The sequence below is a fragment of the Dama dama genome, chromosome X (genome assembly GCF_033118175.1).
Source record: "Dama dama isolate Ldn47 chromosome X, ASM3311817v1, whole genome shotgun sequence".
In the NCBI taxonomy this organism is placed as follows: Eukaryota; Metazoa; Chordata; class Mammalia; order Artiodactyla; family Cervidae; genus Dama; species Dama dama.
Window position 1 is genome coordinate 85,044,521 of NC_083714.1, and position 24,045 is coordinate 85,068,565.

At 39.0% G+C, this 24,045-nt stretch overlaps 1 protein-coding gene across 4 annotated transcripts in view; it reads right to left on the bottom strand.

Moving 5' to 3' along the window:
- The window catches only part of ATP7A (ATPase copper transporting alpha), a 140,776-nt gene extending 124,388 nt beyond the window's left edge, over window positions 1–16,388 (bottom strand). For all 4 annotated transcript variants that reach the window (XM_061137116.1, XM_061137117.1, XM_061137114.1 and 1 more), the window contains exon 1: window positions 16,205–16,388. The gene's annotated coding sequence lies outside the window, so the exon portion shown is untranslated. The remainder of the gene's footprint in view (window positions 1–16,204) is intronic.
- Window positions 16,389–24,045: the final 7,657 nt, after the last annotated feature.

Sequence of the window (24,045 nt, forward strand, 5' to 3'; positions counted from 1 at the left end):
GAGCTGCACCCTGGTTCCCAATAATGTCTTCTCTCTACTACTCTTCTTTCTATCACATGTCCCAGCTGACTTCCCCAAAGTGAAGAGGAGAACAGCACAACCAGCAACTAGTCAAGGACTACAGTTTTGGTATCTGCGCTGATCTAAAGACTCAGATTAAAAGAAGTTCCTCTGTATAATAAGGTTGGAGATTACCATAATAAAAGACTGGGAAGAAACAAAAAAGATGGCCTTGTGTAATCATTCCTATTTGTCCAGTGGGGGAAAAGAAATTCTAGGAAGTGCCAGGATAATGCTGTTAAACCTTAGAACATCATCATACTTACATTAAATCTAAAGGTAATGAGAGAGAAAAGGCAGGTCATAACAGGCATTCATTTGGTAATCCACTCATGCTTTAAGCCAATAAGAGAATACTAACACAGATTACAAACAAAACAATATTTAAGCTTCTGATCAAGTTGTGTTTAGGTACAACACAAAACTAGGACACAAATGGTCTAGCCAGATGCTTCATGTTGAAGATAATCAAAAACTGACCAGATGCTTCAAATGTAGAAGAGAGGGACTTCCCTGGTGCTTCTGTAGCTAAGATTCTGCACTCCCAATGCAGGGGGCCCGGGTTTAATCTTTGGTCAGGGAACTACATCCTACATGCCGCAAGTAAAGATCCCGCATGCCACAATGAGGATCAAGGGTCCCATGTGCCACAACTAAGACTCAGCGCAGCCAAATAAATAGAAAAATATATAAATATTTTTTAAATTGTTTAAGAAATGTAGAAGAGGACCTAAAACAAGCAATGGAAGACCTCAAATGGCCATGTCAATTACATGCAGCTAAGTTTCTCTTCCTCGTGTTTGGACAAAGATAACACGCTATTCTTACAGAAACATAACTGAAAACAAAGGCTAGGCAAATACACTCCATTTTGCTTGAAGACATTTCTGAATGCTTTCTTCCAACCATCACAGAACACATTTCTTTCTCTTTCCTTGCCTAGCTTTCTTCTACTTCTCCTGACGTCTCCTTAGACTCCCCACTGGCACTTCATGTACACACTGCTCTCTAGAGTTACCTATTGCTCCTAGGGTTACTGACTCCAGCTGCTCTGTGTAAATACCATTTTACTGCCCATATAATTGTGTCACTAAGAAAATTTAATACAAAATGCTAAACTTAGGAAACAAAATGGAGATGGAATCAAATTGAGATAGTATGGCTCCAAAGTCCATGCTCCTGACTCTCTCCAAAATAAGTGTTTCCAAAGGAATTTACCACAGTATCAGTATCAGTATCAGTTCAGTCGCTCAGTCATGTCCAACGTTTTGTGACCCCACAGACTGCAGCACACGAGACTTCCCTGTCCATCACCAACTCCCAGACTTTGCTCAAACTCATGTCCATCAAGTCAGTGATGCCATCCAACCATCTCATCCTCTGTTGTCCCCTTCTCCTCCTGCTTGCAATCTTTCCAAGCATCACAGTCTTTTCAATTGAGTCAGCTCTTCACATCACGTGGCCAAAGTACTGGAGTTTCAGCTTCAGCATTAGTCCTTCCAATGAACATTCAGAACTGATTTTCTCTAGGATTGACTGGTTGGATCTCCTTGCAGTCCAAGGGACTCTCAAGAGTCTTCTCCAACACCACAGTTCAAAAGTACCAATTCTTTGGCGCTCAGCTTTCTTTATAGTACAACTCTCACATCCATACATGACTATTGGAAAAACCATAGCTTTGAGAAGCATTAACCCCACCACAGAGTCACCAAGCAGATGACCCACAAACTGCAGAACAATTATACCAAATAAATTTTTGCAGTGTTAAGAAAGTTCTAGGACCCACAACAGATTTCCCAACCTGTGGATCTGGGAAAGGACTGAGAACACCCAGGGAATTTGACTTTGTAGACCAATGGGGTTTGATTATAGAACTTACACAGGACTGGGGAAACAGACCCTTGGAGGGCACAAACAAAACATTCTGTGTGCCAGGACCCAGGAGAAAGGTGCCGTGATCCCACAAGAGACTGACCCAGACCTGACTGTGACAGTCCAGCAGTCTCCAGCAGAGGCGTGGGTTGGTGATGGCCTGCTGCAGGGTCAGGGGCACTGAGTGCAGCAGTGCATGCACAGGACCTTTTGAAGGAGGTTGCCATTATATTCATTACCTCCACCATAGTTTGGTCTCAGGTCAAACAACAGGGCCCATCTACAGAAAATTGGATTAAAGATTTACTGAGCATGGCCCCGCCCATCAGAACAAGACCCAGTTTCCCCTACAGTCAGTCTCTACCAAAGCATTCAAAAGATGACTGGAAAAAAAAATGACTGTATTGGAAAAATCTTGTGTTCCTCTTGTGTTTCTCCTGTATTCTTACACTACTACCACACTCACAACACTTCTGACACCAGGCACGTGGAAATTTTTCGCCACAAAGCAATTCTCTGCAACACCATCTAGGTGGCCTATAATTCAACTAAATTCTAACACTATCCACATGGAAATGGAGACAGATCCTACAGGTTAAGGCCTCAGTCCTGCAAGACTGTTTCCACCCCACTTCCCATAGACTTAAATAGCTGTTCAGAGAGTTACAAAAGACCACCCACATCTATCACATTCAATACTCCTCCCAGAAATAAAATCTCTATTACAATCAGGCAACTGATCGAACTGCCATATAGGCAACTGCCCTCACTGCCATATAGTCCATGCTTGCCATTTCTACAACTCTGTTTAGACTGTCCCCTCACCTTCTACATACTTAAATCCTATCACCTCACTCATCTGTAAACTCCACAAAAATGGGATCATATGTGTTACATTCACTATCATATCCTAGCACCCTGTACATGATAGCTATTCAAAATAACTGAGTGAGCAAATGAACCAAAATACCACCTCTTTCATGAAAAACACTGTCATAAACTCATATTCCATAGTAAAAGCTATAAACGATAAACCCACATCAAACATTATCCTCAATGGTGAAAAAATGAAAGCATTTCCCCTAAAGTCAGGAACAAGACAAGGATGTCTACTCTCACCACTACTATTCTACATAGTTCTGGAAGCTTAAGCCACAGCAGTCGGAGAAGAAAAAGAAATAAAAGCAATAAAGACTGGAAATGAAGAAGTAAAACTCTGTTTGCAGATGACATGATCCCCTACATAGAAAACCCTAAAGACTCTTCCAGAAAATTATTAGAGCTAATCAATGAATACAGTAAAGTTGCAGGATATAAAATTAACACACAGAAATCCCTTGCATTCCTATACACTAACAATGAGAAAACAGAAAGAGAAATTAATGAAACAATTCCAATTACCATTGCAACAAAAAGAATAACATACTTAGGAATAAATCTACCTAAAGAAACAAAAGACCTATATATATAAAACTATAAAACACTGATGAAAGAAATCAAAGAGGACACAAATAGATGGAGAAACATACCATGTTCATGGATTGGAAGACTCAATATAGTGAAACTGAGTATACTACCTAAAGCAATCTAGATTCAATGCAATCCCTATCAAGCTACCACCGGTATTTTTCAGAGAACTAGAACAAATAATTTCACAATTTGTATAGAAATACAAAAAACCTCAAATAGCCAAAGCAATCTTGAAAAAGAAGAATGGAACTGGAGGAATCAACCTGCCTGACTTCAGGCTATACTACAAAGCAACAGTCATCAAGCAACTGGCACAAAGACAGAAACATAGATCAATGGAACAAAATAGAAAGCCCAGAGATAAATCCACGCACCTATGGACACCTTATCTTTGACAAAGGAGGCAAGGATATACAATGGAGAGAAGACAATCTCTTTAACAAGTGGTGCTGGGAAAACTGGTCAACCACTCCTAAAAGAATGAAACTAGAACACGTTCTAACACCATACACAAAAATAAACCCAAAATGGATTAAAGATCTAAACGTAAGACCAGAAACTATAAAACTCCTAGAGGAAAACATAGGCAAAACACTCTCTGACGTCAATCATAGCAGGATCCTCTACAACACACCTCCCAGAATATTGGAAATAAAAGCAAAAATAAACAAATGGGACCTAATAAACTTAAAAGCTTTTGCACAATGAAGGAAACTATAAGCAAGGTGAAAAGACAGCCTTCAGAATTGGAGAAATAATAGCAAACGAAGCAACTGACAAAGAATAAATCTCAAAAATATACAAGTAACTCCTGCAGCTCAATTCCAGAAAAATAAGCAACCCAGTCAAAAAATGGGCCAAAGAACTAGACAGACATTTCTCCAAAGAAGATATACAGATGGCTAACACAAGAAAAGATGCTCAACATCACTCATTATCAGAGAAATGCAAATCAAAACCACAATAAGGTACCATCTCACGCTGGTCAGAATGGCTGCTATCAAAAAGTCTACAAATGATAAATGCTAGGGAGGGTGCGGAGAAAAAGGAACCCTCTTACACTGTTGGTGGGAATGCAAACTAGTACAACCACTATAGAGAACAGTGTGGAGATTCCTTAAAAAACTGGAAACAGAACTGCCATATGACCCAGCAATTCCACTGCTGGGCATACACAGCGAGGAAACCAGAACTGAAAGAGACATATGTACCCCAATGTTCATCGCAGCACGGTTTACAATAGCCAGGACGTGGAAGCAACCTAGATGTCCATCGGCAGATGAATAGATAAGAAAGCTGTTGTACATATACACAATGGAATATTACTCAGCCATTAAAAAGAATACATTTGAAACAGTTCTAATGAGGTAGATGAAACTGGAGCCTATTATACAGAGCGAAGTAAGTCAGAAAGAAAAACACCAATACAGTATATTAACGCATATATATGGAATTTAGAAAGACGGTAACAATGACCCTGCATACAAGACAGCAAAAGAAACACAGATGTAAAGAACAGACCTTTGGACTCTGTGGGAGAAGGCGAGGGTGGGATGATTTGAGAGAATAGCACTGAAACATGTACATTATCATATGTGAAACAGATCGCCAGTCCAGGTTTGATGCATGAGACAGGGTGTTCAGGGCTGGTGAACTGGGAAGACCCTGAGGGATGGGATGGGGAGGGAGGTTGGAGGGAGGGTCAGGATGGGGAACACATGTACACCCATGGCTGATTCATGTGAATCTATGGCAAGAACCACCACAATATTGTAAAGTAATTAGCCTCCAATTAAACTAAATTAAAAAAAACCTCATATCCACTTTCTTATTGAATTCTGAATATCATCAGAATCAGCATCACAGTTTTAGTACCTAATTTCTATGCAATTGTTTGGTATTAGACTTATTTCTTAACTACACATTCAGTGTATATTTTATGCTTCTATGCATATCTCACAGGGTCTATATAAACACTAGACATACAACAATCACAAGTAACATTTATTCATTGGAGTGCTGATGTTTTTTTATAAATATTCAATTTATATACAACTTTGTAAGAAAGCAGGTATTCTGCAGAGTAGGTTAGACATGCATGAAGCCTTTTCTGTTGCCTACATTTTATATTTCTGAAATCATTCAGCAGAAGTAAGGCTCACCATTTGGCAGAGAAATAATCTAGAAAATCTGATGTCCCAAAATCTGCAGCTCATTAATTGCACAAAGCAGATTGTTTTGAGTTTTCTTGGTGGAGAGGTACAGAAAGAGAATGAGCATATCAGGGTGATTTGACTTGCTAGCTGTCATGAGTTTTGAAATGCTATGCTTAGCATACTATAGGTAGACTGTAGTTTACTGTGCCCTCCCAATCTGAGTTTCCCATTTTCTGTGGCATAATTTAGAAATTAAATATCTCACTCAGATATTGACTAGTATGCTATTCCTCTAGTGCACTAAATTTATAGTACAGTAAAACTATCATTTAGGCCTTCCCAGGTGGCTCAGTGGTAAAGAATCTGCCTGCCAACTGAGGAGACACAGAGACACAGTTTCGATTCCTGGATCAGAAAGATCCCCTGGAGAAGGAAATGGCAACCCACTGCAGGATTCTTTTTTTTTTAATTAATTTATTTTTTAATTGAAGGATAATTGCTTTACAGAATTTTTGTTGTTTTCTGTCAAACTTCAACATGAATCAGCCATAGGTATACATAAATCCCCTCCCTTTTGAACCTCCCTCCCATCTCCCTCCCCATCCCACCCCTCTAGGTTGATACACAGCCCTTGTCTGAGTTTCCTGAGGAATTTATTTGCAGGAGAGCAATGGAGAAACAGACATAGAGAATAGACTTATGGACATGGAGAGAGGGGAGGAGAGGGTGAGATGTATGGAGAGAGTAACATGGAAACTTACACTCCAGTACTCTTGCCCAGAAAATCCCATGGACAGAGGAACCTGGTGGGCTACAGTCCATAAAGAGTTGCAAAGAGTCAAAGGGTTGCAAAGAGTCAAACACTACTTGGCAACTAAGCGTCACACACTGAACTATAACTTACAATCTTATGTAAATGAAACAATATAATTTACAATTTTACAGTAAACCTATAATATACAATTTAGGGGTGGCTAAAAACATCTTAAAGACAATATATATAAAGACAATTTCCTGGTTCCAAATTGGAAAAGGAGTACGTCAAGGCTGTATATTTTCACCCTGCTTATTTAACTTATATGCAGAGTACATCATGAGAAATGCTGGGCTGGATGAAGCACCATCTGGAATCAAGACTGCCGGGACAAATATCAATAAACTCAGATATGCAGATGACACCACCTTTATGGCAAAGTGTAGAAGAACTAAAGAGCCTCTTGATGAAGGTAAAAGAGGAGAGTGAAAAAGTTGGCTTAAAGCTCAACATTCAGAAAACAAAGATCATGGCATCTGGTCCCATCACTTCATGGCAAATAGATGGAGTAACAGTGGAAACAGTGGCAGACTTTATTTTTGGGGGCTCCAAAATCACTGCAGATGGTGACTACAGCCATGAAATTAAAAGACTCTTGCTCTTTGGAAGAAAAGTTATGACCAACCTACACAGCATATTAAAAAGCACAGACATTACTTTGCCAACAAAGGTCCATCTAGTCAAAGCTATAGTTTTTCCAGTAGTCATGTATGGATGTGGGAGTTGGACTATAAAGAAAGCTAAGTGCTAAAGAATTGATGCTTTTGAACTGTGGTGTTGGAGAAGACTCTTGAGAGTCCCTTGGACTGCAAGGAAATCCAACCAGTCTATCCTAAAGAAAATCAGTCCTGAATATTCATTGGAAGGATTGATGCTGAAGCTGAAACTCCAATGTTTGGCCACCTGATGAGAAGAACTGGTTCACTGGAAAAGACCCTGCTGCTTGGAAAGACTGAAGGCAAGAGGAGAAGGGGACGACAGAGGATGAGATGGTTGGGTGGCATCACCAACTCAATGGACATGAGTTTGAGTAACTGCAGGAGTTGGTGATGGACATGGAGGCCTGGCGTGCTGCAGTCCACAGGGTCGCAAAGAGTCAGACACAACTGAGCGACTGAACTGAACTGAAAGACAATAACAATAACTAAACTTCATTGTGTATTTACTACCTGCCAGGCACTGCTTAGGGTGTTACATATATTAATTCATTGACAATCCTACCATTATTGTTGCTGCTTTAGAAATTTGAAGAAACTGAGGCACAAAAGGTAAGAGACCAGTCCAAGGTCATATAAGCAGTAAACAGAGGAGCTGAATTTCCAACCAAGGCAGTCTGGTCCTGAAGTCCCACTCTTAACTCGATATTATACTGTCTACCTCAAAAAGCAGATTACAGTACAATGGTTAAAAGTTTAAAAGCCTTGAAATTATCAACAGAATAATATCCAAAAATCCATAAAAATGTAACTAGCAATGTCTCAATTTATGCTTGCTTATTAACTTTTATTATATGTTCTCTTAGTACAGTTTACATTCTAAGCATGTGGTAAATATCAAAGTCTTGCCAAGTTCAAAGATGTGCTGACTGTAAAATAAAAAAACACATAAACCATTTCTTTTCCTGGGAGACTCTGAGAATACAAATCAAATAAGACTAACACCATTTTAAGTATTAGGTTATTGAGGATATCTTTAAAAAATGTATAATTAGCCAAAAGCAAAACTATGAGTCTTTACTTTTGGAATTTCATTTGAAAGTACTAAGGAAATTTTGAGTTAACAATAATTTTTAATCATCAAATCAGTTTGCGCATTCATACTTTCAAATAAGATAAACAAGTGTTTCCGTTTTTAGGATAAACAAGGAACTTAATTACAATAGACCTAATTTTGCTCAAATGTTATGTATTCTTTTTAAAATTTCCCTGGTGATCCAGTGGTTAAGAATCTGCCTTCCAATGCAGGCAACTTAGGCTTCATCCCCGGTGAGGAACTGAGATCCTACATGCCACAGGGCAACTAAGTACCCGTGTCACAACTAGTGAACCCATGCCTGCAACAAGAAGCCCTTGTGCTGCAACTAGAGAGAAACCCTCAGGCACTCCAACTTGAGAAAGTCCGCAATGTCGCAACGAAGAGCACATGTGACACAATGAAGACCCAGTGCAGTAAAAAATAAAAATAATAATAATAGTAAATTAAAAAACAGGGGTCGGAAGGAGGTTCAAGAGGAAGGGGACATATGTATACCTATGGTTGATTCATGTAGATGTATGGCAGAAACAGAAACAACATTGTAAAGCAATTATCCTCCAATTAAAAATAAATTAAAGAAAAAAGAATGCTAGGATCATAAAAACTTTTTTAAGTAAATAAATAAATAAGTATTCATTTATTTGGCTGCACCAGGTCTCTATTGTGGCATGCACAAGGGATCTTTTAGTTATAGCATGCAAACAGTTGCAGCTTGTGGGACCTAGTTCCCTAAACAGGGATTGAACCTGGGACCCCTGCATTGGGAGTGCAGAGTTGTAGCCACTGGACCACCAGAGAAGTCCCATCAAATATCTATGTATTTCTAAAAACTATAGTTCCTTTATGTTTGAAAAGAACATAGTTTCTGAAGCCAGACTGACTGGCTTTAAAGCTCATTTTAGCCACTTGCTAGGTCTAGGAATAAAATTTGGCCCTAAGAAAGAATGTGTCAACTTTTACCAAATTGCAAACAATAGACAAAGTAAAAGATAAATTTTTTTTCCATAACAGACAGAGGAACAGTTCGGGCTCCTTCACTTTGTTGTTATTGTTGTTCATTCTGAGCTTGTCCAACTCTTTGCAATCCCATGGATTGCAGCATGCCAGGCTTCCCTGTCCTTCACTATCTCCTGGACTTTGCTCAAATTCATGCCCTTGAGTCGGTAATGCCATCTAATCATCTCATCCTCTGCCACCCCCTTCCCCCTTTGCCTTCAATCTTTCCTAGCATCAGGGTCTTTTCCAATGAGTCGGCTCTTCACATCAGGTAGCCAAAGTAATGAAGCTTCAACTTCAGTCCTTCCAATGAATATTCAGGGTTGATTTCCTTTAGGATTGACCAGTTTGATCTTGCAGTCCACAGGATTCTCAAGAGTATTCTCCAGCACTACAATGTGAAAGATCAAATCTTTGGCACTCAGCCTTCTTTATGGTTCAACTTTCACATCCTTACATGACCACTGGAAAAACCACAGCTTTGACTATAGGGACGTTTGTTGGCAAAGTGACATCTCTGTTTTTTAATACACTGTCTAGGTTTGTTGTAGCTTTCCTTCCAAGGAGCAAGTCTTTTAATTTCATGGCTGCAGTCACTGTCTGAAGTGAAACTGGAGCCCAAAAAAATAAAATCTGTCACTGCTTCCACTTATCCCCCTTAACGTGCCATGAAGTCATAGGACCAGGTGCCACGATCTAAGGTTTTTTAACATTGAGTCTTAAACAAGCTTTTTCACTCTCCTCTTTTACCCTCATCAAGAGACTCCTTAGTTCCTCTTCACTTTCTGCCATTAGAGTGGTATCATCTGCATATCTGAGCTTGTTGATATTTTTCCTGGCAATACTGATTCCAGCTTGTGATTCATCCAGTCTGGCATTTTGCATAATGTACTCTGCATGTAAGTTAAATAAGCAGGGTGACAATATACAGCCTTGTCATACTCCTTTCCCGATTCTGAACCAGTCAGTTGTTCCATGTCTGGTTCTACTGGCTGCTTCTCAACTCGCACACAGGTTTCTCAGGAGACAGGTAAGGGGGTCTGTTATTTCCTTCTCTTTAAGAATTCTCCACAGTTTGTTGTGACCCACACAGTCAAAGGCTTTAGCATTGTCAGTGAAGCAGAACTAGATGTTTTTCTGGAATTCTCTTACTTTCCCTATGATCCAACAAATGTTGGCAATTTGATCTCTGGTTCCTCTGCCTTTTCTGAATCCAGCTTGTACCCCTGGAAGTTCTCGGTTCACCTACTGTTGAAGCCTAGCTTGAACGATTTTGAGCATAATGATTGCTAGCATATGAAATTGGCGCAACTGTATGATAGTTGGAACATTCTTTGGCATTGCCCTTCTTTGGGATTAGAATGAAAAGTGACCTTTTCCAGTCCTGTGGCCACTGCTGAGTTTCCCAAATTTGTTGACATACTGAGTGCAGCACTTTAACAGCATCATCTGTTAGGATTTTAAATAGCTCAGCTAAAATTCTACCACCTCTGCTAGCTTTGTTTGTAGTAATTTTTCCTATGGTCCACCTGAATTCACACTCCAGCATGTCTGGCTCTAAGCAAGTGACCAAACCATCGTGGTTAACCTGGTCAATAAGATCTTTTCTGTATAGTTCTTCTGAGTATTCTTGCCACCTCTTTTTAATCTCTTATGCTTCTGTTAGGTCCTTAACTGTTTCTGGTCTTTATCATGCCCATCCTTGCATGAAATGTCCCCTTTATATCTCCAGTTTTCTTAAGGAGATCTTTAAGTAAGTATTAGTCACTCAGTCGTGCCCGACTCTTTGAGATCCCATGGACTGCAGCCCACCAGGCTCCACTGTCCATGAGATTTTCCAGGCAAGGATACTGGAGTGGGTTGCCATTTCCTTCTCCAGGGGATCTTCCCAACCCAGGGTTTGAACCCAGGTCTCCTGCACTGCAGGCAGATTCTTTACTGACTGAGTTACAAGGGAAGCCCAAGGAGATCTTTAGTCTTTCCCATTCTATTATTTTCCTCTATTTCTTTGCAGTGTTCATTTAAGAAGGGCTTCTTATCTCTCCCTGCTTTTCTCTGGAACTCTGCATTTAACTGGGTATATCTTTCCCTTTCTCCATTGCTTTTTGCTTCTCTTCTTTCCTCAGCTATTTGTAAAGCCTCTTCAGACAACCATTTTGCCTTCTTGCATTTCTTTTTCTTGGGGGTGGTTTTGAACACTGATTCTGTATAGTGTTACGAACCTCCGTCCATAGTTCTTCAGGAATTTTGTCTACCAGATCTAATCCCTTGAATCTATTTGTCACCTCTACTGTATAAGCATAAGGGATTTGACTTAGGTCATACCCAAATGGTTAAGTGGTTTTCCCAACTTTCTTCAATTTAAGCCTGAACTCTGCAGTAAGAAGCTCATGATCTGACCCACAGTCAGCTCCATGTCTTGTTTTTGCTGACTGTATAGAGTTTCTCCATCTTCAGCCACAAAAAGTATAATCAGTCTGATTTCAGTATTGACCATTTGGTGATGTCTGTGTGTAGAATCGTCTCTTGTGTTTCTGGAAAAGAGTGTTTGCTATGACCAGTGTGTTCTCTTGACAAAACTCTGCTAGCCTTTGCCTTGCTTCACTTTGTACTCCAAGGCCAAACTTGCCTGTTATTCCAGGTACCTCTTGACTTCCTACTTCTATATTCCAGTCCCCTATGATGAAAAGGACATCTTTTTTTTGGGTGTTAGTTATAGAAGGTCTTGTAGGTTTTCATAGAACCAGTCAACTTCAGCTTCTTTGGCATTAGAGGTTGGGACATAGACTTGGATTACTGTGATGTTGGTTTGCCTTGGAAATAAACCGAGATCATTTTGTCATTTTGGAGATTGCATTTAAGTACTGCATTTCAGACTGTTCTGCTGACTATGAGGGCTACTGAATTTCTTCTAAGGGTTTCTTGCCTATAGTAGTAGATAAAATGGTCATCTGAATTAAATTCACCCATCCTCATCCATTTTAGTTCACAGATTCCTAAGATGTCAATGTTCACGCTTGGCATCTCCTGCTTGAAGATGTCCAATTTACCTTGATTCATGGACCTAATCTTCCAGGTTTCTATGCAATATTGTTTATTCTTTATAGCATCAGACTTTACTTTCACCACCAGACACATCCATAACTGAGTGTGATTTCCGTTTTGGCCCAGCCACTTCATTCTTTCTGGAGCTATTAGTAATTGCCCTTTGCTCTTCCTGTAGGATATTGGACACCTTCCAACCTCGGGAGCTTAGCTTCTGGTGTCATCATATCTTTTTGCCTTTTCATACTGTTGACGGGGTTCTCACAGCAAGAATACTGGAGTGGGTTGCCATTTCCCTCTCTAGTAGACCCCATTTTATCAGAACTCTTCACTACGACCCATCTATCATAGGTGGCCCTGCAGGGCATGACTCATAGCTTCAGTGAGTTACACAAGCCCCTTCGCCACCACAAGGTGGTGATCCATGAAGGGATCATTTATGCACAACAGAAAGAAAAAGTAAAGATTCAAAATCCCATGACTTATCATTTGCCCTAAAGTTAAGAAACAGGAATTCACAGGTTAGTTTTATGATAAACAAAGTGGACAAACTCTAAGGCAGTCTTTTTTTTCTTACTGAGATATAGTTGATTTACAGTATTATGTAGGTTTCAGGTATTACAATATAGTGATTCACAATTTTTAAAGGTTATATTCCTTTAGAGTTTTTATGAAATATTGGCTATATTTCCTGAGTTGTACAATATATCCTTTATAGCTTCTTTATTTCATACGCAATTGTTTGTACTCTTAATGCCATACCCGTATCTTGCCCCTCCCTTCTCCCCTCTTCTCACTGGTAACCACTAGTTTGTTCGCTATTATCTATGAGTCTGTTTCTTTTTTGTTATGTTCACTAGTTTGCTGTATTTTTCAGTTTCCACATATAAGTGATACCATACAGTATTTGTCTTTCTCTGTCTGACTTATTTCACTTAGCATAATACCCTCCAAGTCCATCTATGTTGTTGCAAATGGCAGGATTTCATCCTTTTTTATGGCTGGGTAATATTCCACAGTGTGTGTGTGTGTGTGTGTGTGTGTGTGTGTGTGTGTGTGTGGTTGCTTTATCCATTTATCTGTTGATGGACGCTTAGGCTGCTTCAATATCTCAGCAATTGCAAACAATGCTACTATAAACATTGGGGTACACATATCTTTTCAAATCAGTCATTTTTGTTTTTTCAGATATATACCCAGGAGTAGAACTGCCAGGTCATATAGTAGTTCTATTTTTAGTTTTTTGAGAAGCTTCTATACTGTTCTCACAGCAGCTATACAAATTTGTATTCTCACCAACAGTGTATGAGGGTTTCCTTTTCTTCACATCCTCATTAGGCAATCTTAATCATACTGTGACACTCAAGGTCAAATATTAATTTATTCCTTTATCTATCATCATACAATGAATTTAAGGCTTTAAAACAATCTGAAGGTTACAAAGGATTTTATGACTAAAATAAATCCTATTATTACCTAATTAGAAACAGATGAGCAAGATAAAATACCTTGCTTTAGATGGACAATAATGACATATGACACCAATTTGATTGCTAATATTTAAAAAAAGGTACTTACAGTTATGATAAGTAATTATTACCAAGATACTATGGCTATAAATCTGGACTAAAAATTTATATTAAGAACTAACAGTAAAATGTTATAGTAAAATAAGAGAAAGCATTTATTGGTCAAAATGAAATTAGCTGTATACAAACAATTGAATATTAATATTACTGTTTTAATGATATTAATATACTTACCAATAATCAACACAATATACTTTCTATTTTAATACTATTATCTTAATAATTAGTAGTTCAATTAGAATTCTTAGATCAAATAATTTTATCATTACCAAAAAAGTCAGACACCTTTTTTCCCTACCATTTTAAGTGAAAGGATCAACAAAGGAAATTACATGTTGAACTCTTTAACAACTAAGCTCTCTTAAGCTTTGGTTAGCTCAATATCAACTCTTAGTATCCTAATGACCCTAAAGATCAGCTACAAATTTATCCTAACTACACCTGACAGTTTTGTTTAGCAGGCTCTCCACTGTGAAATTCTTCCTTTCCATTCTTCTACCTTTGTTGATAGTGTTTTAGGTCTTAACAGAAGCCCTCTTAATGCCCTTTTCTCCTGAGTGGCAGGTAGCATGCTTCAAGTAAACATTCAGGAGTTGGGAAACAATTTTCTCCACATTTCCAAGAAATATACAGTGTTCTGCAAACTCAGGTGGGATCACAGGAAGGAAGAAATTCCAGTATTATTCCCTCCCTATCTGCTTTGGTTGTGACATAAAATCCACAAGCCGATCAGGAGCAATTACAATATCAAACAAAACACTTTACCTGTTTAGAAACAAATTAACTAAGGTAAATAATTTCCATAAGATGTGGAATAACCCATTTATTCCAATTAGTATATTGTTAAAATGATCTCCTGATTACGGGTCTGGAAAAATCTCCTGATTATAGGTCTGGAAAACTGAATGTCTACACTAGAGAACTATAAAGCAAAAATAGGTTAAAAAATTTAATCCTTCAGCCATAGCTGTGTAATTCTAAATATAGATGGGCAACATGGGACAAAGCACAGCTAATTAGCTTACCTTATATTCATTTCCTTCAAAGATAGAAGTATCTGTGGAAACTGATGTAATCTACCAATATCAACACATTTGAGCCCACAAAGATGATGAAATCAATTTTCTAATAGTGCTAGAACATATTTGTGAAACCAGAAACACCTCACATTCGAAAAGTATTGTGACACTATTTCTGCCATACTATCTCAGCAATTAAGTAAACAGATGATATGAAAGCCACCTGAAGACTGAGATCTATAAATGAAACACATAGTTGCTGGGATAGCAGACTGAACTGAAATAGGCTAACTGTCACCTGATTCTCCCACCCTGCACCCTCATTGTGATTTACATCCTAAGAATGATTTCTGTTTAAAAGCAAAACTGTAAAACCTTTAAAAGGTGAACTTCCCTTAAATAAAGATGAGTAGAAGGACTTTTGAGACAAAACCCCCAAATATTTTTCTCATTTATGCCAATGCCTGTATCATGACAGACAAATCTCTCCTCACAATTTACTTTCCCAACTGGCAAGAAAAAATTATTTTCACTCACTGGGATGTCAAAAGTCTAGATGAAAGTTTGTCATGCATTTTTAAATATGTAGATAAAAGCAGTTAGCATGAGGAATTTATAAGAAAGAATATGTTGCCTTAGATCTCTCACAGAAGTAAAGCTTGTGGTATGTTGGGGTTATTTTTGCTTGCTCTTTTTGAACTCAAATTCAATGTAAACTCTCTTAAGGCCAGGTACTTTGTCCTGTTTCTTGTGTATACCCCTACCACACCCCACACCTCAATATTACCTAATTCAGTGTTCTGCACATATTCTCAATACAAAGTCATACTACTGTAGATGAAGAGGCTGTAATTAAAACAAATATCAGATGCTGAAAAAAAAAAGGCTTGCGAAACGATAGAAGAGTTGCTAGTGCTTAGGATAAACCTCAACATACACAACAAAAAGTGTCAAAGACAAAGATGCCACGGAGTACAACAAGGATGGAGAGTAGCTTTACTGGGGAGGGGACAGAATGAACAAAATGAAATGGAAACAAAAGTGTTCTCGCAGTTTAGTGCATACTCCCAGAACGAGACAAGAAGAAAGATATATAATTTCTTTACATTATTTCATTAACGGTGATCAGTCCATGTGAATTCCAACACAGGGCACAGACCTTGTACCATCGATTAATTAGATAAACATGGGCTATGGACGACCAGGACACTTCCTCAGGAGGGGACAAGAAAGCGGCAGGGGGTCAGGACCTAATCTCCCCTCCTCTATCCTCTGCTAGGGGACATAAAACAAGACTGTAGTAAATACCTGGCTTGTGAAGCAGAGAGAGTTTGGAAACACCCTCATATTAAAATAATACTGTCCCACTCAGTAGTACAGACAGTACCGAATACCCCTCTAATAGAAGGGGACTGATATAAGACTTACCTGTTTTTTCTGTCCTCCGGAGCTACGCAGCCGGTGGCGGCAACAAATCCACACGCGTGGACTCCGATCTCACACTCCGGGAGAAGTCACAGAAGCCCCGGCGGCGACGGCGACGGCCGGCGACCACCGCGACTGCCGCGGCAGCACCAACTCCTCCCTCTGCTGCTTCTCTTGCTCCACCCCACGCCGCCAGGCCGCCGCTTTGACCCAACCCTCCCTCCCCTCGACTTCCGGCTGATGCCCCGACCGGAAGCAGCCAGCGAGGCGGAGGGACGCGTCACGTGAAAGGAGAAAAGCGCAGCGGAGAGTCAAGCGTATCCCGCCCCCTACTGCTCTCGGGCTGACGCACAGCCTCGGTTGGAAGTTTTCCTTTTTGGTGCTGCGAGGCCTCTTCCCATTTCGCCAAGGACAAAACAACGCCCTCCCGCCACCAAAATCCGTAGTTTCCTAACCTGAAGCCAAGAAATACTTTAGACCTCCTTATAAATCTTCTTCTAGGTAGTTCAGCCTCTCACAGCATGAAATTAACGTGCTCCTGTCTGATTGTGTATGTGAATGTCAGAACTATGAACTTATCCCTCCATTGAGAAATGATCTCTGTACTCCCTCTGGTTAGGCCTTGGGAAATCACATTCTTTGCGCGAAGTGGAATTCGCTTTGCTTCACTCCCGTATTTCTCCAACAAAAAGGTGAATAGTTGTGCCTGAAAAGTTTAAAAAAATTAATGGCTGAGGCTTGAAAAAGTGACGTTAGATTCTGATTGCGAATACCACATGTATGTGGTAAGGCCCAGGAAGTTAAAGCTTTCTTGCAAAACAAATGGGGGGACAAGGAGGAATCTGTTCCAGCTCAGCACCCAGCTGAGACACCTTGTAAATGGATTCTGCCCTGCTTTTCACCATGCCAATGCAGTCAGTCAGGCTGGGTGGCAGAGCCTTGGGTTTCGCTCTCCGAAGAAATCCGTTTGTCTTGGGCGGGCCGGAGAAAACCCAAACATTGGAGCAAAACCAGAACACACTATTTCTTTTTGAGGAAACTGGTGAACTCACTAGTGGGCTTCCCTGGTATCTACTCCGCTGGTAAAGAATCCTCCTGCAACACAGGAGACCATGGTTTGATTCCTGGGTCGGGAAGATCCCCTGGAGAAGGGATAGGCTACCCACTCCAGTATTTTGGGGCTTCCCTGGTGGTTATGACGGTTAAGAATCCGCCTGCAATGCGGAAGACCTGGATTCGATCCTTGGGTTGGGAAAACATCCTGGAGGAGGGAATGGCAACCCACTCCAGTAGTCTTCCCTCGAGAATCCCCGTGGACAGAGGAGCCTGGAGGGCTGCTATCCATGGGGTCGCAAAAGAGTTGGACACAACTGAGCGACTAAGCACAGCACACAGCAGTGAACTTACATGATTGTTAGCATTCAAGGAAAAGCTGTTTTATTCCCTGACAGATTGTATAGCAGTTGTCTAGAATTTATTCATCCTACATAACTGAAACCTTATACCGATTGATTAGCAACTCCTTATTTCCCTTAAGCTCTGACCCAGGCAACAACCATTCTATTCTCTGCTTGTAGGATTTTGACTATTTCAGGTTTCTCAGCTAAGTGGAACCATGTAGTAGTATATGTCCTTCTGTGACTGGATTGTTTCACTTACTGTTAAAAGTTCATCTATGTTGCCACATATTGCAGAATTTCCTTCTTTTTTAAAGTCTGAATACTATTCCATTGTGTGTGTGTGTGTGTGTGTGTACATTTCTTTACTCATTCATCTGTTGATGGGCATTTAAGTGCTTTCCACATCTTGGCTGTTTCAAATAGTGCTGCAGTGATCATGGGAGTGCTAATATTTCTTCAGTTCTTTTGGAAAAGTACTCAGAAGTGGAATCAGGGGATCATATGGTAGTTCTATTAATTTTTGGAAGAACTTCCCTACTGTTTTCCTTAGCAGTTGCACCGACAATATACAAGGGTTCCACTTTCTTCACATCCTTGCAAACACATGCTTTCTTTTGGGGTTTTGTTGTTGCTGTTCATAGCCATTCTAATATTGTGATTTGTGGTTTTGATTTGTATTTACCTGATGTTGAATATCTTTTCATATATTTGTTTGCCATTTGTGTATCTTTGAGAAATATCTAATCAAAGCTATAGCCCATTTTTAAATAGAGCTATTGCTCCACCCCCCGCCAAATATGGAGTTGTGGGAATTCATTATATATTTTGGAGCATAACCCCTAATGAGATATATAGCTTGCAAATATTTTCTCCCAATCCTTAGAGTGCCTTTTCACTCTGTTGTTTCCTTTGATATGCAGAAAACTTTTAGTTTGATATACTCCAATCTGTTCATTTTTGCTTTTGCTGCTTACACTTTTGGTATCATATCCATAAAACATTGTCAAGACCAATGTCATGCAGTTTTTCCCCATGTTTTCTTCTACAAGTGTTAATTACATTTAAGTCTTTAATTCATTTTGAGTTGATTTGTGTGTGCTGTGCATTCTCAGTCACTCAGTCATATCTGACTCTTTGAGACCCTGTGGACTGTAGGCCACCAGACCCCTCCTCTATGAGATTTTCCAGGCAAGAATACTGGAGTGGGTTGCCATTTCCTACTCCAGAGGATCTTCATGATCAGGGATCGAACCCATGTCTCCTGCACCAGCAGGTGATTCTCTACCACTGTGCCACCTGGGAAGCCCCTGTATGATGTTAAGATAAAGGCCCAAGTTCGTTCTTTTGAGACTATCCATTCCCCATTGTGTATTTTTGTCACCCTAATTCAGTACAGTTGCGATTTACAAAATCAACTTATAAAAATCAGTTTCATTTATATATTTTAACAATGAATCATCTCATTTGTTGATTGACAAAAAAACGTTTATGAGAGAAGGAAAAAAAAACAAAGAGAATGGAGACAAATATGATGTCCGTTGACTGGAAGACTCAATATTGCTAAGATGTCAGTTTATCCCAAATTGATAGGTATATTTAATTAAATAACAATCTAAACACAGCCAACTGGGGGCTTCCCTGGTGGCTCAGTGGAAAAGAATATGCCTGCCAATGCAGGGGACACAAGTTTGATTCCTGGTCTGGGAAGATCCACATGCTGCAGAGCAACTACGCCTGTGTGCCACAACCTTTGAGCCTGTGTTCTAGAGCCTAGGAACTGCAACTACTGAGCCCAAGCGTTGCTACTATTGAAGCCTGTGCACCTGAGAGCCCGAGATCCGCGTCAAGAGAAACCACCACGATGAAAAACCTGAGCACCACTAGAGAAAAGCCTGAGCAGCAATGAAGACCCAGCACAGCCAAAAATAAAAATAATAAATAAAATTTAAAAACAACACAGCCCCCCCCCCAAAAAAAAAAAAAAAACAGAACCAACTGTGTGAAAAATGGTACAAATGACTTGAAAAAGAAACTATTTGGCAATTTTTCATATAATTAAACATACCCTACCATATGACTCAGCAATCCCATTCTTAAGTATTTATCAAAGATTATAAAAATATACATCCACAAAAAAATGTACAAAATGTTGTACAAAAAATGTTTAGTGACTTTATTTGTAATAGTCAGCAACTGGAAAAAGCCCAAACATCTATAAAAGGAAAATGGATAAATAAATGACGGTGTATTCAGACAATAAAAGGAAAATTTTAAGACACATGCAATAGCATGTATGAATATCAAAAATATTGTATTGCATGAGGGAAGCCAGCAACAAAAGAGAACATGTGCTTTGATTCCATTTATATGAAGTTCAAAGAAGGCAAATAAACTGTGGTAATAAAAATCAGAAAAGAACAACAATAAACTATCTGAAAAGGGAATTAAAAATCCCATTTAAAATAGCATGAAAATATAAAACACTTAAGTAAACTTATGTAAGGAGTTGAAAGATCTTGTATACTGAAAACTTCAAGATACTGATGAAAGAAATTTGAAATACAAATAAATGGAAAGATATCCCCCAAAAAAGCTCAAAATTTTTTAATTCATAGCTTTTTTTTATTCATGCTTTTAGTTTCATAATTTTTACATATGTGTTATTTGGAGTTGGGACAGAGATCTCACCTCACACTCCCTTCATATCACTGTTCTAAGCCCTCAACCACTTCCCCATTTATTCATCCATTTGCCCAAGATCTTAAAAATCTACAAAACTCCAAAGATGCAAAGAACATTAGAGTATCTATCACCCTGAGTTTAGACAGAATTGGGATGTCTAAAATGTAGCAATACAATAAATGAGTGGTACAGAAAGCATTTCAGAAAAAAATGTATTTTTTATTCCTGAATCTGTCATTTTAAAAAGCAGCCAAATGCTAGAATTTTTTAAACTATAAATATTAAAAGTAAAAGGGAGAGGCTCTGAGTTGCTAATTTTGAAGCAACATGTGGTCTTTTCATACTTTCTCTCATTAAACATCAGTCATAAGATGTTGGGGGAAAATTATCACAGGATTATTTATATTTTCATCTTGAACCACTTAACCCAGTTACCATAAACAGTATCAAGTTAAACAGTGTTGCAGAACTAAGTACACAAAATGGAAATATTATTGTAAAATTGTAAAAGTGGCAAACAGTATCTGTATTTACATGTTTATAATAATTTTCATCCCGTTTCAAATCCCTGTTAAGCCCTGACAGGCAATACTTTAATAACTGCCAATAGAGCATATACTGAGGAAACCACAATTGAAAAAGACACATATACCCCAATGTTCACTACAGAACTATTTACAATAGCTAGGACATGGACGCAACCTAGATGTCCATAGACAGATGAACAGATAAAGAAGCTGTGGTACATATATGTATAATGGAGTATTACTCAGCCATAAAAAGGAACACATTTGAGTCAGTTCTAATGAGGTGGATGAACCTAGAGCCTATTATACAGAGTGAAGTAAGTCAGAAAGAGAAAAACAAATATCATATACTAACACATTTATATGGCATCTAGAAAGATGGTACTGATGAACCTATTTGCAGGGCAGCAATGGAGATGCGGACATAGAGAACAGACTCGTGTTCTGTTCTGGACAAGGGGGGAGGAGGAGAGGTTGGGACAAATGGAGAGTAGCATGGAAACATATACTCTATCATATAGCCAGCCAGTGGGAATTTGCTCTATGACTCCAGGAGCTCAAACTGGTGCTCTGTGACATCTTAGAGAAATGGGATGGGGTGGGAGGTGGGAGGGAGGTTCAAGAGGGAGGTGATATATGCATACGTATGGCTGATTCATGTTGATGTATGGCAGAAATCAATACAATTATCCTTCAATTTAAAATAAATATTTTTAAAAGCTGCCCATAGATTTAAAACTTAGGCCTACTATTAACTATTTCAAAAAGGATCCCTCTTTGTCCCTCTTCATGCATGCTCAGTCACATCTGACTTTGTGACCCCATGGACTGCAGCCCACCAGGTTCCACTGTCCATGGGATTTTTCCCAGTAAGAATACTGGAGTGGGTTGCCATTTCCTCCTCCAGGGCGTGTTCCTGACCCAGGGATCAAACCTGCATCTCCTGTGTCTCCTGCATTGCAGGTGGATTCTTTTTTGTTGACCACTGAGGAAGCCCTTGACCCTCTACACCCATCCACATAAAAATTCACTTCAGGACTCTACCTCCCTGGGTATTCAATTGTAGTTATCAATCAGTGTGCATAGCCTTAAATATTAAGATACAAATTCAGACCCAAATTTAAAATTTTGACTCATATTACACAAAATTAAGATGGCTTTTAAGTGGGCTTCCAATTATCAGCAAGATGATTTGTAACTCAACATTAACAGTGTTAAGCTTTCAAAGAAACTTACTGAAAGGCAGAAACCAGAAAGCTTTATGAGTATCAATCTATTAGCTCTCTACTTTTTATATAAAGCTTATTGTTATGAGCTCCAAGATCCTCTATATCCTTAGTCACTGGGCCTTTCCCTCACTTTTAAAACACTTCATACCTCTAAATGAATCATCCCTAATCTCCCTTATCAATGCGTGAGCATACCAACATTTTCAAAATTACTGTATTACATTTGAATCAGTTCTAATGAGATGGATAAAATGAGCCCATTATAGAGTGAAGTAAGCCGGAAAGATAAACACCAATACAGTATACTAACACATATATATGGAATTTAGAAAGATGGTAATGATAACCCTTTATGCAAGACAGAAAAAGAGACATAGATGTACAGAACAGACTTTTGGACTCTATGGGAGAAGGCAAGGGTGGGATGATCTGAGAGAACAGCATCGAAACATGTATATTATCAAGTGTGAAACAGATTGCCAGTCCAGGTTGGATGCATGAGACAAGTGCTCAGGGCTGGTACACTGGGATGACCCAGAGAGATGGGATGGGGAGAGGTGGGAGGGGGGTTCAGGATGGGGAACACATGGAAATCCATGGCTGATTCATGTCAATGTATGGCAAAAACCACTACAATATTGTAATTAGCCTCCAACTAATAAAAATAATTGGGGAAAAAATTACTGTATTAAACTGAGCTTTCAAATAGAAGGGAATGTCTTTAAGTACATCAGTTTTCCTGGCATTGAGCAGATAGTAGGTGTCCCCCAAATGCTTATGAAGTGGTTACTGAAATCACCAGTAATGTTAAGTCATGAGGGTGAGAACTCAACATGTGTCTCTACAACTACCACAGAACCTAGTTCTAAGTAAGCTTAATTAAAATAGAATGTGTGCTAAAATAGTTTGAGTCTAAGAATGGCATTTATGACCTTCACCCTAATTTATCTAAATTCTTCAAACATATTTTATAGGGGAACTAATTGGATAACCTTCACACAGAATGAGTGCATCTGTGAGAGAATAAATCTTTGAATACACTAAGAAAGCAGCAAGGTCAGAATATTGTGATAGCACAAAACAATTTAAACTACAGCTTCATTTCTGGTAGTGGCCATAGTAGTTTTATAACTACTCATCAGGCCAAGACTAAAAAGTTTTAAAAAGTATTTTCAAAGATGCTGACTACCACCACCAGACTTGATCACATAAGGCAACACATGCTGGTAAAAGTCATACCATTTCTTTTTGCCTATTAGAATAGGTGACAATTATCACTTATCTGACAGAAGTGGTACTAATTATACTGAAAATTACATTAGAAATTCTCAGTGCCAACTTAGGAACAAAGGTTGAAACTTCCTTAGACATGTTTATTTTGCTTAATCATGTTGGTTACATGCATTTGAATACTTTTAACATTCTAAATATAACATGTTCAAATTTAATCAAACAGTGGCACTATGTAGTTACTAATCTTGGAACCTTTTATTAAAATGATATTCAAATATTTTTTCCTACTTACGACTTGAAATTACTGGCTTTGGTACATTTAATGAGAAAAAAGGACATGCTGCCATAAGAGCAATTCTTTTAGTATTTCATATATTAAGTAAACATTCTTCAAATGTTTGCTTAAATATAAATCCTTATCTACATCAGGAAATTCTGGAGATTCCTAAAAGTCACTTATCTGATAACCTACATTATAAGTGAATTTTAGAAATCTTTTAATTTAGCCAATGGGCTTCCCTGGTGGTTCAGTGGTAAAGAATCCACTGCCAACGCAGGAGATGCAGGTTCAGTCCCTGGGTTGAGAAGGTCCCCTGGAGAAGGAAATGACAACCCACTTCAGTATTCTTGCCTGGGAAATCACATGGACAGAGGAACCTGGTGGGGTACAGTCCATGGGGTCGCAAAAGAGTTGGATGCAACTTGGCAACTAAACAATTAAGCAATACAGATAGGTTACTCAACTCAAATTTCATTCTCTGCTTACCTGGGCA